Source organism: Mus pahari, chromosome 18, assembly GCF_900095145.1.
Source record: "Mus pahari chromosome 18, PAHARI_EIJ_v1.1, whole genome shotgun sequence".
Lineage (NCBI taxonomy): Eukaryota > Metazoa > Chordata > Mammalia > Rodentia > Muridae > Mus > Mus pahari.
The window spans coordinates 44351542-44357468 of record NC_034607.1 but is presented as its reverse complement, the minus strand read 5'-3'; the positions used below and the strand labels follow the sequence as shown (position 1 = coordinate 44357468).

Below are 5927 nucleotides of genomic sequence, written 5' to 3'. Positions count from 1 at the left end.
TGGTGGTGCACGCCTTTAATCCCAGCACTCGGGAGGCAGAGGCAGGCAGATTTCTGAGTTGGAGGCCAGCCTGGTCTACAAAGTGAGTTCCAGGACAGCCAGGNACAGAGAAACCCTGTCTCGAAAAACCAAAAAAAAAAAAAAAAAAAAAAAGTAAAGCAATTTTGAAAAGAAAGGAGAAAATGCTGTCTTATATAAAACATACTTTCATCTACATTTTTATTGCTTCAGAGAGGGCAGGTGTGTACTACAACAGTTTGTTCTATCTTTCACTGCCTATTGGCAAAAATGTACTCACCTGGTAATAGATATGCTGAAGACACATGTCTGTTTTTGCTAAGAGAAGAATAAATCAAATCCTACTTCTCTGGGCAGCAGTGTAAATGTTCTACAAGTCCCGAGTCTGTGCTGTGTCGACCAGAATCATGAAGGAGATTCAGGATCCCCCATGACACATATTTCCCTAAGAAGGAAAGGTCAAAGTGGGACCCAACTGGTCAGTAAGATCTTCAGCAAACTGAGTTGATAGCCAGTTATGGTAAGCAGAAACAGTAGAAGCCACTCTGGTTCATGCAAGACGTAGATTCTGTAAAGAACCTTCAGAAGAATGGAGTGCTATAATGTGGAGGCTACTCAAGCCAGAGAAAAGATTATTAGAAGTGAGTAAGCAACCACGAATACATCAAAGAGCCTTTGCTGTCTGTTTGTGGGAAGGGAAAACCATTTAACTAACCCAAGCACCTTCAAGAAACCCAGCTGTTAAGAACTGATGGAAGGAGCACTGTTAACATTTTAGGGATCGTTATCACCACTGGAGATATAATGGCAGTTACTGTTTACCAAGCTGAGGTTTCTATGGACAGTGTTCAGTGAGGCCCATCCCCCAACCCGCGGATGTGCCTGCCCTTCCCATTCTCCAAAATCTGGACCACCTCTGCCTAGGTCATACAGTTAACACGGGTTCAAATTTAACTCACCTCACTCTATAGGCCACAGTCCTCACCAGCTTATGAACATTGGCCAGTAGAGCTCAAGACTGGCTTGGACGGGATCCTGATAGGATGTGGTCTCGTATGTAGTCTCTTTCCCTGAAAGCGTATGGATGAAGGTGTTGTGTTATTGGTGGAGTTATGAGTATTCAGGAGCGTTTGGTTTTCTCTCAGCACGAGGTTTTTGAATGTCTGTTGTTGTCTTTCTGGTAGAACACTCGGTATTTCTCTAGGACCCGCTCATTCCCCATTTAACCCACTTGGCCCCGAGGACATTCGGGGAGATGAGGCACAGTTTAATGCTTCTTTAAATTTTGGTCTCATTTTTGGGTTCAAAGTTAAATCTCAATTCCTTCCAGAATCCTCTTTGGATTCTCTACGTTTTCACAGCTCTTACAGAAATGTGATGTTTAGCGACCCAAGAAGCTTCAGAAGACAAACCGTGCTGCTTGCCACTCAAAGGCATCTAGATGATCCCAGAAGGGAAATTTGGCCTCTGATACCTTTGCCCAGGAAAAGGTCAGTGTCTGGCTATCTTCATCAAACCTTCTCCAATGGTTAGTTCTTAAAAGTTGTCTTCTGCTGGTCTTGAAGAGTTATGTCCCTCTTATGCTGTTTCAATCCCCCAGGTGCCATCGATTACATTGGTAATGTCTTGGAGAATGAGACAGTCGTTGGCCTGAGACCAACAGACCAATGACTTGCTGCAATGAACATTTGCAAGTGAAGATGTGTGGACAGAGGGATAGACTGTAGGACACACTGTGACACTGTAGCTTCCACCATGAGATTTTTTTTTATGTTTCACTTTGTTTGTTTTTATGCATGTGCTTTTTATTCTGTGGGGAGGGGAGGTTGCAAGGGAAAAGGGTGGATATGAGGGGATGGGAAGATGAGTGGGATTGGGGTGCATGATGTGAAACTCACAAAGAATCAATAAAAAAGAAAGAAAGAAAGAAAGAAAGAAAGAAAGAAAGAAAGAAAGAGAAAGGAAGGAAGGGAGAAGGAAGGAAGGAGGGAGGGAAGGAAAGAAAGAAGAAAGGAAGGATGGAAGGAGGGAAGGAAAGAGAAAAAAGAAATAAAGAAAGGAAGAAAGAAAGAAAGAAAGAAAGAAAGAAAGAAAGAAAGGAGGGAAAGAAAGAACGGAAGAAAGAAAGGAAGGAAGGCATGTAGATTGCTGCATTGAGTTCTGAGGCTAGAATAGCTTGGTTTGGGCCACACCACGTTGCTCTGAGCACACTGGAGCTGTCCCTTCATGATTATCATGTGTATTTTCCACATAGTGACAGTCCGATGCATAGAAAAGGATGGTAGAGAGAGAACAAGGGTTATTTCTTTCAGGGACTGTGAAGGATTAGGACCATGTTTTAATAACCCAGGCTACTTTTTCTCCCTGGGATGAACACCAAGCTCATGTGTCTGTTTTATTTTCAATGTCCTCCTCTTTGGAGCTCAGACGGCACATCTTTCTGCGGCCTGGGACATTCCTCCTATCGGCTGTGATCTTGAAACTCTTCCCCGGAGCTGCTCTGATATGAGATTGACAGGTCTCTTCTGCACTCCAGTCATCCGAGCCCAGAGATCAACTGCTTTGGCGTGTTCCCTCCTCCCGGCTGTCGAGAGCTGTGTTCTTCACCCCGAAAATGGCCCTGCTTATTGAAAAACAAGGACCGACAAAGCACCCGATAGCCCCGGCCTGTCTGGGCATCAAAGAAACCTGCTCAGAGCCACACTAGGCTCTTTATGTGTTTGTTACTCCCTTTCATCTGCTTCTCTTTCACTCCACCTTTTCTGTCCCTCTGTCCTTTTGCAATTACAGGGATTGTGCGGCGGTCAGGTATCAGGTTCAGATGCATGCCTTACTTTGAAGCTGAATGCTCTTTGAAAATACCTAAGCATGGATGGTCTCCCTCTTCTCTCTGCTTTATTTCAAGCTGTATTAGCTTTGTTTGTTAATGCATTTCCCCCTAATCTCCCAATTAGAATTGATTCATTGGCAAAAATTTGGAAAATGCAGAGGATTAGTGTGTGTGTGTGTGTGTGTGTGTGTGTGTGTGTTTGCACTATAGCACACTTTATATTGCTCCTTGAGTAAGAGGTCATGTAAGACATTATTAAAAAGTCCCATTTAGCATTTTACTCCCATATATGTATACTTTATATATAACATAGTATAGTGACATTTTAAGGATCAATTGACTTTTTTTTCTATATTCTCTTCTACTCTCATTATTTTTCTTCCATCTGCCTCAAGAGATGGGAGAGTGGGGGGGGGGGGGCTCTATGTTTCAAGAGAAGCTGTTGTGGATTCGAGTGACAAAGGGTGCTGCACAATGTTGTTTTTTAATTCCAAAACTAGTATCCAAGGAGGGAACTGATGAACTGGGGGGCAGTAGGCGATCAAGTAAATTCTCCATATACTTTCTACCCTTCCCTACCACATACAAAAAGAAAAAAAATATATATATATATATATATATATATATATATATATATATATATATATGACAAAAGTTATATCAGGAGATCTAGCCAAAGAAAGATTCCAGTTAGAGCAACAAGAACAAGATGCACCAAGCAACCAGTCTCAGAAGAAATGTATAGGACGGATGCGTAGAATATTAATATAGAAATAACTCCAGGGACTGGGGAGACGGCTCCGTCACTGAAAACAAGCTTAAGGACCTTGAGCTGGGATTCCCAGTGCTACATGAACAGCCGAGGGCAGAGGGCAGGAGGGATGGCTCAGTGGGTAAAAGCGTTGGCTGTTCTTCCAGAGAACCTGGGATTTATTCCCAGCTCCTGCAGGGCAGCTCACAACCATCTGTAAATTCAGTTCCAGGACATCCAGCGCCCTCTTCTGGCCTCCACAAGCACTACAGGTACGGAGTTCCTAGATGTGCATGCGGGTGAAACAGACATACACATAAAATAAAAATAAATGAATCTTAAGAAAGGAGAATTGAGTACAGTGTGTCTGTCTGTAATACTAGTGCTGGAAAGGGAGAGATGGGAGGGTTACCGGAGCTCATTAGTCAGCTGGCCTAGTCAAATGGGTGGTCTTCAGGTTCAGGGAGAGAATTTATCTTTTTTATAAAAAAGCTGGGGAGCAATAGCGATGCTGCCTTCTGCCTTCCATACACACATGCACACACATACATAAATACACATTCTCTCTTTCACACACACATGTGCACACACACACACACTCACACTCACAAATGTACCCCAACAAAGGTTAAAAATAAAGGTAGGAATAAGTGCATAGATATGCCTTCTTTGGCAATGATAGGAAGACTTAATATTATAAAGATCTTAATTGCCCCTAAATTAATTATTTGTAAAGTTTATGCAATCTCATTTGGAAAGAATCCCACCAGGGTAATCTGTGGAGTTTGTCAGTATGACCCACAAAAATCAAACAGAGGAATGAGATGGAATGTTGGGAAATTTGGAGTTGAGGTTATCAGAAAATTTGCTATATTATAAACCGAAGCCATTATGAAGCCATGCAGACGAGACCCATATGGGAGTAAGAACAGTTGTGAGAACAGAAACAGACCATAGTTAGAGGGACATGTGGCTTTTGCAGGCTTGCTGCAATTCATTCCCCAGGTTTTTTAAGAGTTATCTCTTCTTATTGAGCCCCCTCTAGCCTTCTTCCAAACATCTGGAATCTTGCGCACACACACAAATGGAGGGGTGGTTGGCCACTAGCCTGCCACTGCTTGTCCTGTGGATCTTCCCACAGTCTTCCTAGTTTGGGGATTGTTTCTCTGAGTTGTGCACTTATGGGGGAATAAAAAGAAGCACTGCACTTAACAGGAGAGACCAGCTTCTCTCTGGGACTTGATGGCCTAAGTGGAGAGGTCCTGGGCAGAGACCATCTCAAAACACAGCGTGGGTTGCCTCTGATGGATGACACCTGAGTGGTTCCTTGCAAGAGAGGGAGGGGAAGGGAGGAAAGGAGGAGAGGGAAGGAGGAGAAGGGAAGGGAAGGGGAGAGGAGGGGCAGGAGAGGGGAGGGGAGGGGAGGGGAAAAGCAGGGAGGGGGCTTTCTAGAGAACTTTATGAAAGGGTACCTTTTTGGAACAACAAAGAAAGTACTAATTCCTTATTTTCTTACACAAAAGTCTAAATTTTAAGATATCCTTTTATTTTTGAAAGGTTCTATATTTTATTACTGGACAAACACCCTAATTTAAGACACGAGCAGGTCTCCAGGTTAAAATGATGGAATCCATCTGGTAGGAGTGATCGATGACTATTCAGTATAAACCCTCAGTCTTGCCATTGTGTGAATCCTTACGGACCCAGCTTCGTTCTCCTCCAGGGTCTTCCCTTAGAGTTGAACCTGATTTTGTTACCAGTTTTCATCCAGATCCACTGAGGAATGGGACGATTTTGCTTTTGTTTCTTGGCCAGGAATCGCTTGATTCTGAAAGTCTTGTGAGAAGACATGGCGAGAAGCTGAATCAGGCATAGTGCTTAAGATAGTCTTAATAGTTCTAAATCTATCTAAGGTTTAAAGTCTAAGATTTAATTTAAGAATTTAAAGTATAGCATTGTCTTATTGTCTTAACTGTCCCCCATGATCAACGCTGTACACTGAAGGCATGCACAGACATTGTGTGTCTCTACGTGATGCAATCTACTTGCTCCCCAGGAGTGTGACAAAGTAGCCTTACCCCTCACTCGTTATTTACACACGGAACAGGTGCCTTCCTTCCTTCAGAGATATGGGTGGACACCTGCTTCCCAAGCCTCCCCATCCTGTGGTTGCTGTGGTGGTCCATGGAGTATGGTGGACAGGACCATAGTCTGCACAGGCAGGTGACTAAAGCCACAAGTGCTACAGATGTAACATTTACTGCAGTCAAACAAATGAACCCTATTACTATCCAAGCAATGGTAGCCCACTGCCAGTGCAAGAGTGTG

General features: G+C 43.4%; 1 pseudogene; it reads right to left on the bottom strand.

Moving 5' to 3' along the window:
• Positions 1-5294: 5294 nt before the first annotated feature.
• On the bottom strand, positions 5295-5461 carry LOC110335504 (annotated as a pseudogene).
• Between the last annotated feature and the right edge of the window lie 466 nt (positions 5462-5927).